The sequence below is a fragment of the Meriones unguiculatus genome, chromosome 19, assembly GCF_030254825.1.
Source record: "Meriones unguiculatus strain TT.TT164.6M chromosome 19, Bangor_MerUng_6.1, whole genome shotgun sequence".
Lineage (NCBI taxonomy): Eukaryota > Metazoa > Chordata > Mammalia > Rodentia > Muridae > Meriones > Meriones unguiculatus.
In genome coordinates, this window is record NC_083366.1 from 62,659,503 (window position 1) to 62,671,611 (window position 12,109).

At 42.9% G+C, this 12,109-nt stretch overlaps 1 long non-coding RNA gene across 1 annotated transcript; it reads left to right on the plus strand.

The window, feature by feature from the left end:
- The first annotated feature begins 1,926 nt into the window (after window positions 1–1,926).
- On the plus strand, window positions 1,927–11,870 carry LOC132649154 (uncharacterized). The gene is made up of 3 exons (XR_009587580.1): window positions 1,927–2,053; window positions 7,678–7,756; window positions 11,767–11,870. It is a non-coding gene; the product is annotated as an uncharacterized LOC132649154 (long non-coding RNA).
- The last annotated feature ends 239 nt before the right edge of the window (window positions 11,871–12,109 follow it).

Sequence of the window (12,109 nt, forward strand, 5' to 3'; positions counted from 1 at the left end):
GCCTCTAAAGCTTTCTTGGAGAACGAAGTCACACAAACCACAAAGTACGGAAGTGAGGAGCAAGCATTTCCGTTTTAATGAGAAAACCTGAGCATGACCTTCTGTGTGCGTGGAGGGCCACCGAAAGGGAAATGTATTCTTTCGTGGACACGGTATCCTAGCTCTGTGTTTCCAGCTCACCGTTTGCTCAACCCACCTGACATCAACTTAGAAGCTAGCTCTCTCTATGTGTGTACGGCTTACAGCTTACATCAAGACGGGGAGAAGACCCCAGAGGCTGAGGGAAGACAGACCTGCCTTCCTCCTGAGAACAGCAGCACAGTGGCAGGTGCCCCGCCAAGCCAGTTGCCGAGGTCAGTGCTGGAAAGACCCTGTGTAACTGGTCTTCTCCCTGGCTTCTTGGTGTGTTTCCTATTTTGACCTTATAGAGATGCTGGCTTTGAGGTAAATAAACTTAAAAACAACAGCCAAAAGTCTGGTATGGATTTTTTTTTTTAAGCAGCCAGTTCTGCCGGAGCAGGAAGAAGGTGCTAGCTCTCCTAGGAAGATTCCGTAGTGGTTTCTTAAATGGCAACACTGCTTGCGTGTGCTTATTTTCCACTATCCTATACAGCATCAGCCTGGGACGGAAGGTCAATAACCTATGTTCTCTTATTTCAGAACCCCATTGTGCACAGTGGTGCATTACATCTGCATCTTCATGGAGTGAAAAACCAGCCTCCCGCCTCTGAGAAAGCACGTGCCGTGCTGCTGAACTTCAGTCGAAGTTGAAATCCCAGTCCCAAACAACAGGGTAGGGGCGTTAGCATTTTAGGAAAAAAAAAAAAATGTCTCGAGTGCTGGCTTCCTCCATCCCTTTTAGGACGAATGGGAGCATGAAGCAGTTTGTCTCTGCTATAGAGCTATCAGGAGCTCGTAGGACCTTCTCCCTCTTTGAAAACCAGCCCAGAACTACGAGCATGAGTAAAGTGAGGACAATAACCTTACAGAGCAGTGGCAGGAAAGTAAGAAAGATGGGAGGATTTTGTAATGGAGTCTAAATCCTCCACGGTTCCCAATGTAGAGAGCCACTGACCCTAGAGTGTGCAGCATTGGTAATACAGCTGCAACACAACTCCCGCACCTCAGGCCCAGGGAACGTTGCGGAAGAGGGTGTGGAAAGACTGCAGGAGCCCGAGGACCAGGCTGTCTGCAGCAAGATCGTGTCTTCTGTACATGACGGGGAAGCTGCTCCCATGAAATCTCAACAGTATGGTCGCCTAAACATCACCTGCACAATAACAACACCAGTTGACATGCCAGTGTGAATGGGGTAAATCCCACAAGGTCCCCAACCCTAGAAGAAGGTCTACAGACAATCGGTGACTTCCTGTAGATGGAGAATCGGTCTTTCTCTAGCAACAAATCAACTGGTCAGTTATCAGCCCCAAGCATGTATATGTAAGAGCAATGGTGATTGGACTTAGCAAGGTGTGTGTGTGTGTGTGTGTGTGTGTGTGTGTGTGTGTGTGTGTTTGTGTGTGTAGTAAGAAGAGGTCATGAATTCATGAATTTGTGAGGGAGTGGGGGCCTTGCTAGGAGTTGGAGGGGAAAGAAGGAAATCTAGTGCTCATGTGTGAAAGTCTCAAAAAGTAAATAAAAGATAGCACATTCCCATATTTTATTTTTTAAGAGATCTTATCTAAAATATAAGACTTATTTAAATGTGGAGTTCACAAGTGTTAATTTATGACCAAATAGCCTGGATTACATTCAACAGACAGGAGTTTTTCCCTCTTATCCATCTCATTGATCAGTTTTAAGAAACACACAGCAGAGACTGGGTAAGCTGTAGCCAGACAGAGGCTGCCCTGCCTCTCTGTGCGAGGGCAGAGGACCACACAGAGCCCAGCCTGCCTCCAGGCCACGTGGGCTGGCTGTGGACACCTAGAGTCCTGCTTGCCACCAGGACAGGCAGTGCGCTGGCAGAGCAGCTCATCTACAGGCCCACCAACCAGGAGACCCACCTGCAGCTATAGCCACTACAATGTGCAGCCGTGTGGTGAAGAGACGGGTGAGAGAGAGAGGTGGATCAGTTGGAGAATTATGGAGAGGAATGGCCTGGTGTGAGTAGCCAGCCCTGCCACCTGGGGCCATGGTGAGGTCCCAGGCTTTCCTGCCACTGAGGGCGTGTCTGGCCAAGGGCAGTGCAGAACTGGCCCCACCCCTCACTGGCAGAAGTTTGGGCCATCTTACTGACAGCGGTGAGCTCTGCTGTCCCACGCTCGCCCTCAGGGTCAGCTCACCTGCGCCCTTGCCACCAGGTCAGCTCCACTGTGCCACCCAGGAGAGGTGCAGGCTCCACACTCACAGGAGCTTCTGGAGAGTGGGTCCTGCCATTTGAAGAACCCGATGTGGGGGGGACTGTACCTTACCTGGGCAGCACAGTGGAGTCATGGTGGTGGGGGCTTGGGTGAGCCAGCCTGAGGGAGTGAGATTGGAATTGCTGGACCAGCCCCTGAACCCGCTGCAGTGCTTGGGAGAATGGGCCCCAAGTCCTCAGGGCCCCCTCTGTGAAATTCAGAAAGAATCAAAGAGAAGAACAACCATATCTTAATATTAAATGAGTAAAATTGTGTCTTAGCTTTATTTTTTATTTTTTTAGTTGGCTTGTGTCAAATGTAGACTTAAAGTAGGAATGCTTTATGTTAACTATTAAAAATAAAATTTTCCTTATGGATTGAAATATATTTGAAAAGCAAATTCTCAAAGAAAGAAAAACAATACAATAATCTTTACGGAGACACACAGAGATACAAATAGCTTCACACAGAGAGACATAGATGCACAGACACACAAGCACAGACACACACAGGTACACACAGACACATGTGAACATGCAGACACAGACAGACACACACAGATACACAACTCTCACTCTTATTTTAACAGCAAACTTTCTTTCAAACAAACTATTTAGAGGAAAAACAATGGGGGAAAAAGCTGTTTTAAAAGCTTTGTAAAGCAATATTTAAGGGCTAAATAAAATGATTCATTTAACTGTGGGGTGTACCCAGATTTCCCGTAGATTTTCAGATGTAACACTTAATATGCCTCTCGGTGATGAAATTTTCTGGGCTTCTCTATTGCTTGAAAATTTCTTTGGCTCATTTTTTCCTCATTGTCACAGCCCTCTGTGAACAGTGCCTGTAGTCTTTGCCTAGTGACGGGGAAGAAATGCCCATTACCTGGGCACTTTTGAGAAGAAGGGATGACCTGGTTACCTTTCTAGAGGGCTCTGAGCCTCTCTGAGCCACCATGCACGACATGGAGGCGTAACAGAGAGAATAAATATCGCTATAGAAAAAACAATAAGGGATGAGGGGAGACGAAAGCGTAAAAATGAAAAGATAAACCAGATATTACTAAGTGTCATGGTGTCGCTGAAAGGCCTAGGAGGGCCGTTTCCCAACCACCAGGGAGTGACTTCCCCCTTTTAAGAGAGAGACCTCCAGCGCCCTTTGAAACTCGGGTTAATGTTTGATTATTAATTTATGTAGAGCGGCCCCTTAGCGTAATCCCAGGCAGAATCTGTCGCCTCCACGTTCTGTGTTGCAGAGTACACATCCTCTTGCGACACAGATTTGTGGATGGTGGCAGCATGAGTGGCATCCTCAAGGCAGGTCTCAAATGATTTCTGCCAGGCCAGGCAGTGAAAGGGTGCCTGGGAAATGTGCTGTCACTATCTGATGTTGAAATAGGCTCTTCATAGCACTGTTTGTCATTACTTTGTTACCCCAGATGGGAAGACTTTGACTTTTAAATCAACAACCAATTGCTGTTGGCTCTTTGTCATCTCTCATTCATCCTAATGATGAAGAATGTAGAGTCTACAGGGAAATGATATTCTGTGTCTTTTACTCATTCCGTACCGAGAAGCCAATCTCTGGGACAAATGTGTAGACTGGAATAAGCCAATACATGAATAAATATTTTTATATGTTTTGGTTAATGGGAAGGTACAGAGAAGAATAATATTGAATAATTATTTTAGATCCTGAAGAGATTTTTAGTGGATGGTCAGAAGGGTTCACACTTCAAAATGGCAGCTTAGCGGTTTGTTTGTTTGTTTGTTTTTTGTTGTTGTTTTGTTTTTGTTTTTGTTTTTTGCTGTGTTGTGTCAAAATGGGATTCTCTTGGAGTGAACTTTGTTGATATCTTACCCACATCTCCTTGCCTGTCATCAATTTTTCCCTTCCTTTTAGAGAGTGCTAAGTTTACGGCTTGTAGCAACATTGGAAGAAGGAGTAGAGATTCACCCATAGCCCCGCCTGTGCACATGCACACCCCCCTCCATTGTCAACGTTTTCTAGAAGAATGATACATTTTCATGAATGAGGTGCACACACCCACACATCGCTACGGTCCGACCCTTGTAGTTTAAATTTTGGGCTCATTCTTGGGGGTGCACAGTCTAGGAATTTCAACTAATATAGCTATCATCGTCATTTTTTTCAGAGTACTTTCATGGCTCCCTAATTCCTTTTTGTTCTGCTTATTAATTCTTCTTTTCCTAAAGGAGAATTTTGCACTGCTATGTCGTGCAAAATGGCAATGCCGTTTCACATTGTCAGCAGCAGTAAGCAACCGTCTCCTTTCTCCACAGCCCCACAGGCATCTGAAATGGTCATCGTTGTTGGCTTAAGGGAATCTAACAGTATGGGGCAATACCTCATCACCATCTTTATTTGCATCCCCCTTTGACCTAAGATGCAGAGCCTCTTCCCACACTTGGTTTGCCGTCTGAGAATCTCGTCTGTTGAGCTACCTGTGAAGGTCTTGGAAACATCTTTTTGACGGTGCCCTTTGCAGAGCAAAACTTCTCAGTTTGAGCCAGGTCCCAATTTAGACACGTGTTGTCATGTCTAAAAAGACATCGTCGATTCCAAGGCTATCAGCGTTTCTTCTTCATTGTCTTCTTAGAGTCTGACACTTCTGCATTGTGTGTTTAAGCCTGTGGTCTATGTGAAGTTAACACTTCCAGACTGACACATTCTGTGTCTAGTTCCACACCCATGTCTCTCCGTGCAGATGAAAAGACTCTCTGTTCTCCACTGCATTATAGTCTCTACTCTTTTACCAAAGATCAGGTGATTGTATGTATGTGGGTCCATTTCTCCCTATGTATTCTACGACAATGATCCATTTATCTACCCCTTCGGTAATGTCACTCTGGATGGATTCCTATAACTTTGTAGTAAATTCTGAAACTGAATAATGCCGGCCATCCAACTATGTTCTCTGGTACTGTATTGTGATTTGTTTGTTTTTGTTTTTTGTTGTTGTTGCTGTTCATAAAAATTAGAACTGATTTGTTGCTGTCCATGTGGCGGGTTGCTGGGGTTTTGGTTGGGAGAGCACTGAAGCCACGTTGGAGAAGCTGCAAACTTGACACTTTCTTAGTTGCTCAGGCTGTCTATATGTTTGACTGGTTCTTGCATTTATCTCAGTTAAATCATCTGAGTGAATATTGTGGCTTTCAGTAGTATGTGGTGCAGGCCTGTAAGCCAACCTGCTTGTGGTGCTGAGGCAGGAAGAGCATGAGTTATGCTTGCCAGGGCTACAGTGAAGTCAACTCTAGTTTATATACTTTTGTGAGATCCCATTTCAAAATAAATAGGAAAAAATGTTGGAGATCTCCCAAATAAAATAAACTAAATTTAAAAACTAAAAATAGGACTGAGTAGAGTAATTGTCTCCTATGAAGCCCTGGGCCTAATACCCAGATCTTTCAAAAAGTAAGATGAAAGCATACAGTCAAAAGAACAAACAAACAAACAAACAAACAAAAACCTTACCTAGAACCAGGATCGAGGTCTGGCATAAAAACCAATTCCCCTTCTTGGCCAGTGGCTCACATCTCCACCCACAGTTCCCTTTCATTGCTCTGTCCTACTCAGGCCACTATCCATGGACACGAAATTCCTCAGGACTGGGTATCAGACGACCGACCAACTAGAGACTGTTCCTCTATCTTGGTGCCAGCTAAAATCTTCTGGATTTGCCAGCCCTCAATTGAACTACATGTCTGATTTGTTATTATTATTTTTCCTCCTGCAAACTTTGCCAAAGTTGCTGCCTCTGGGCGCTTCTTCTCCAAACCCTGTGACCCAGGCTGTTCTCCTGAGAGGTCCTGCACGCTCTCCTCGTGCCCTGTGACCAACTCCATTCCTCTGAGTGGTCCTGTGTATTCTGTGATCCTCACAAGCAATTGTGGACATCCAAAATGACTAACAGCTCATTTCAATTGGCCTCTTTTAATGGAGACCCATCTTTATGAAACTGTATTCAAGGTAACATGAAGCATGCTGCGGTGGCCAGCTCTCCAGTTGTCTGTACCTGCCTTCTGTGTATGGGAATGCCCTCCACTGCTAAAATGGACTTAACTCTTTGTGCAGTGGATGAAAGTGCTGGGAGATTAACCCAAATTTGAAAAGTAGCCCCTAAGCTGAAGAAGGTGTATATTATCCCAGTTTCTTGATCATCAGATCCAACTCTGATGTATATAGTCTATGCTGGCTTTCAGGACAAACACAGGCTATACCCAGCAACTCTATGCTCCTACTGTCCACTTCCATTGCTAGATAACCATATTAACTGGTTTCTTTTCTTTGTTTTCTCACTTTCCCATCCCCCCTATTCATTTTGTCTCTTGCTCTCTCAGAAATTGGCTAGGCATTTTCTTTGGTTTGCTGTGGTTGCTAGACATCTCAGGAACCTCATTCTCTCACAGCCCTGAGGCCAAAGGTCTGAAACCAAGGTATCAGCTATAGCAGTTAAGAACTTTCACTTGCTTCCTGTTGCTCCCGGAACTCTACCACTACTTCACTTATGGCTGAATGGTTTTACTAGCCGGCTTGAAATCACACTGGTTCTGTTCTGTAGTCAGTGTCCTCTGCCTCCGGATAATGATTTCATCTCAGTTTTGGGTTAATTACATCTTAACAGCTCTTTTACAAAAGATGGCTGCTTTCACCAGTGCTGAGAGGACTTGTGTATGAGTGTGTATGTCTGTGTGTGTGTGTGTCTGTGTGTGTGTTGGGGGTTGGTATATAATGCTCAACTCAGTGCTGAGCTCAATCCTTGTCTTAGAGTTCTATTCTAGATGTGGAGAAGGGACAAACACTGAGTACCCTGAAAGTCAAGTGTATTCAGAACACTTTGGAGCAGGGAGTAGCTTGCAGTTCAAGATGCTGGCATCTAGACCCACATCCTTTCTTCAGCCAGTGATGAAGATTGCTTCTGTCTATGAAAGTCATGTTTCTGTTTTCACTCAACACTAGGTTTCTATTATACTGAAATGAGTAATAACGCAGAAGTGTCTTATTTTTCCTATCTGTTGAAATTTGTTGTCTTTAGAAAGTTTCCATCTTGGTGGAAGACGGAAACATGATATCTTAAATAATTGCTTCCCTTCTGCTCTTACCCCATTTCTTCCTCCCACTCAGTGTTCTGCATCTGTCCGTCTGCTCTGGGAAGATGCTGCTCTCCCTTCCTTCAAATTTGGCCCTGATTATTGTTTTGATGTTCAAAATAGGATGAGCTGAGGCACATATTATGGGTGATCCTGAGATTACCAGGGTTTTTAAGGCAAAGGGATCGTTGGATATAATCTGAGCCAATTTCTTCATTTTGCAGATTATACAAATAAGACCCCCATCCTGAAGAACCCCACAGATACACCAAGGGATCCTTCTGAGTGCAGCTGATAACGCAGGTAGGTAGGGCTTTGGTTTGCTGTGTTTCTTTACATGACATAAATTGAGAATATGTATGGAATTTTCTCCAATGAGGAATTGTACAAATTACTGTAGTAATGAAAACAAACCTTTTGAACTCAAAGTCTTAAATCTTTGGGCCCAAGAGTTAGATTTCCACAGTAGACATGGCAGAATTGAAGAGTGTGGGTTTCCCATTGTTTTATGAATGAAGTCAAATTGTGTTGCTGCCTGGGTATGACAATCTTCACTCTACTGGTAATTCAAAGTGGTCCAACACTATTATCTACCAGAATGGGTCAATGACATCTCTACATCTCTTTGGGAACTCTAATGACTGAACCTTGGGATAAATAGTCTCCAAACAGGAGAAAGCCTTTGCTAATGAAGACCTTTACAAGCAAGAGTTCCTTAATCAGTGTTGTTTTCCTGTAAGCTTTCTCCCTTTGTCTTGAAAGTAGACAATTCTTCAGAAAAGCTTGACTTTTGGATTTCTTGCAGCTCTTCAAAGGTTCCAGACCTAAAGGGCAGGAAGACAGACCACTTGATTAAATACTTGTCACACAACCTTGGTTTAAATACCCAAGAACCTCACAAAAGCTGGGCACAGCAGTGAACATCTGTATTTCAAACACTCATACTGCAGAGACAGGAAGATCTTTGGGCTCACTGACCAGAAAGCCTAGCTGATCAGTGGTCTCCAGGTTCAATGTGAGACTTTGTGTCAAGAAATAAGATGGATACCTCTAGAAGAAGACACCCAATGGCAACATTTGGCTTCCACACAGAGATGTAAGCACACGAACAAATACATATACAATATACCCTTCATTGCACAGTGTGCATGCGTGTACACACACACACACACACACACACACACACACACAAACACACACACACGGGGAGAGAGAGAAAGAGAGGCTTGAAAAGTTACCCCATTAAATGCATATCAGATCCCTACTATTTGACCACATGGGACTACTGAGCGCAGTTCAGTGTGAGGCATGACCTTCTGTTCACTCCTGATCCCCCCCTTGAGTGACAGACTCTGATAGTTTAAATTAATCACTCATAAGACAAAAAATCAACTCACAAGAATAGTCATTGCTAATCAGGGACAGATGCAACTGCTCACACATTGACAGAAGCTGCTGCTGCCATTGGCAATCTTCTCCCCCTCCCAAGCCTGGATCTATGCATGTGAACTAGATGTGGCATTTTCTTGCTTTTCTCTAAATCTGGTAGTCGTGTCTGAGGTACAAGTTTTGATTAAATTGTTTTGAATTGTGTGTTTGCTTTAATTCTATAGTCACATCTTCATATGACGCTATGTATGTAGATCTATCTGATTCATAGCATGCAAACATATCACTGTGTGGCTGTTTCATATCTTAGGATGTTTTACAATGTTTGCACCACCACAAGGAAAGCATAAGCATGTAATTGGCCCATGCTACCTCCTTTACTGACACTCCCAGGAACTGGTCTGTAGGATCAGATACTGTCTTGGGACTAGAACGGAAGGAAAATAGCAATTATCTTCTAGTTTCTATGGTGCCAGACTAACCATGACGCCCACTTTGTACCCGACTCCATCTCCCAAAGGACTTGCTGATTCTCTGGGCTCTGTTTGGGATGCTGCCTTCGGCCTCTCTCGACTGAGCTCAGATGTCCCTTGCATTTTTCTCTTGACTGAGCTCAGGGGTCTCGTGGGTAGTAACTATTTCCATCCCCTGGGGTTGGTCCTATCTACATATTGTATACAATTAAAACACTAGCTTAAGGCAATGTTTTATTTACTTACTATTTTGAGGTTCCCAAGAAATGCCTTAGATTCTTCAACAAATGTGAATATCTGCAGAGAAAAGTAAGTGGGAGCATCACAATACAGATGGGACTAAGGGGTTCAGCTGAACTGAGATGTAGTCAGGGTCCAGATGCAGCTGATAAAAATGCCCATGAAGCTAATAAAATGCTTTAAGTGGAGCGTAGCATGTTATCATTGCCTGATGTAGAGGTGCCTCTCAATCCTGGATCCATATTCCCGGATGGGTGATTTCCTTCTGAGAGCGATATGACGGAAGGTCTTGCACAAACTTCTTTATCAATATCTGATAAATGCCAATCGAGTTCATTGCATCCTGGCTTGATAAGGTGTGGTCAAGAGAACGGAAAGACAGACTCGTACCTCAGTTCGGCATTGGTCTTGATTCTCCAACTCACATCATGGTGATCCTCTTAGCTTTTGTCAGCTGACAACTCACCATGGCTGATCATGTGAAGAAAAATGAGTACTGAAATTCACAGGATGGTTATGGCACAGGCTTCCTTTGAAACCCCGGACTGGAAATATGTTGTCTGTTCTATCTACAGCAAAACTGCCTAACGTAATTACTCTTCATTCAATATGGGTTGTTCTTAAACGCATCACCAGCTGGCTTACCTAACATGCACACAAACATGTGGAGAATTAGAAAGGTATTTTAGGGTGTTGTACTGTGTTGAGTAGCAATGCATCCGAGAAGGTAGCAAAGTGCCTTTGTCCTAGTATACAAAACAGAAGGATCAGGGTCTGATATATGTATTCCCCAAGATAAAAGCATGTACATCATATTACAGTAAACATATAACAGATTAAGTGTGCTCTATATGTAATACAATATTTATAATTTATCTATACCATAAAATGATACTAGAATATACTTTATAACATATATTGTGCAAATGCACAGTACAAAGGCATATATCATATACATACAATATGTTTTGAATGTGTTAACAGATGCCTATATATATATATATACAACATTATTATATGATTGTATGCATTGTGCCTAATATTAACGGCATTTTTGAACCTGCATCTCCTTACTTATAAAATGAGAATGCAAATGCCAATTTCAAAGATTCCTTTTGAGGACAGATCATTAAAGTGTCTAAAATAAGGGATGGCATCCAACATATTTGTCATGAGTTTCTTTTCCCTAACACTTAAGCATCAAAACCAAATATGTGGAAATCATGTGGGAATTTATGAATAAGTATTACTGGAAAATACCAAGAATACATCTGTGTGTATATGCTTGTTCTCAACTGTGTAGACACGCACACATGCGGGTCTTTCTACAAAGACCCGAAGTTGATGTCAGGACCCCTCCTTGATCTCTCACTTTATTTTTGAGGAAGGATCTGCTTTTATAAAAAAATATAAAATAGTCTTTGCCTGGGGGCATTGCAGTATTAACCCTCTAAACTAACCTACCTCCCAGCCCCAATCTCAAGCTACCACCCATCCATGCTCCCAAAATCCTTATGAATGTCCTCTCCCTCCTCCACCCACGCTGATCCAGCCATGTGCTCCTTTCCCATGCTAACCCACAGCACCAGTTCCTTCTCTTCCGTTTCCTTCTTCTCTGATCCTGTCTTCTCTTCTTCAGTCATGGTTCCTTAACCCCAGCCTGTGAACCCCAAACCTCACCTCCCTTTCTTCTGCCAAATCCCAGTCTTCAGCATTTTTTATCAACCAATCAGCTTTACATTAGGTGGAGCAAGGTTTACACAACAAGGACAGGTGTATGTGAGAATGTGCTTGTCTGAGCAGGGACAAGATCTCGGGGGGGGGAGGGGGCAGTAATTAACATTAAAATACATAGCACCAGGCCAACCCCAAACTGTTCCCTCTTTTAAAAAGGCCATTTTTATAAATAATATACAGTAAACACAATCATGAAACAGGTATTAAAACCATAGGTAAGATTATATGCATAATGTCTAGTTTAAATGTATTTGGCAACTTTTATGAGGATCTATGGTTTTATATCTAAGATATTTTTATTATAGTTTGTACATATCAACCTAAATTCATTGGTACAAGATTTTGCATGTTGATGTAAAAATAAGTCTCTTTCTGATACATTGGTATAAATTCTGGTTTACTGAGGCAATGTCTCCTAATCAAACACAGAGTTCACTGACAATAGTCTAGTCTCACTGATCTGCTTTCTCCCAGAATCGCCTGTTTCTACCTTCTGAGGTTGGATTTACAGGCAGGCTGCCAGGGCCAACTGGCATGTACAGGAGGCTCTGAGCCCTGTCTGCTTCTCTCACTTCATGGTAAGTGTTTTAGCAGCTGAGCTGTCTCCTCAGTCCCAGAATAACACTGTTCTATGTGCAAGTGTCTAATTTATATTCCGAGCATCAAAAACAATAGCTAGTTTTTCTGTTTTTGCTTACTTAATACCATTTATCAGAATCCAAAATCATCTATGTCTTATCCTTAACTTTCCATTTTATGCATTGGTAATTATCATGCTTTTTGTCTTTTGGTATCTATTTCCTAGGTAGGAAAATTG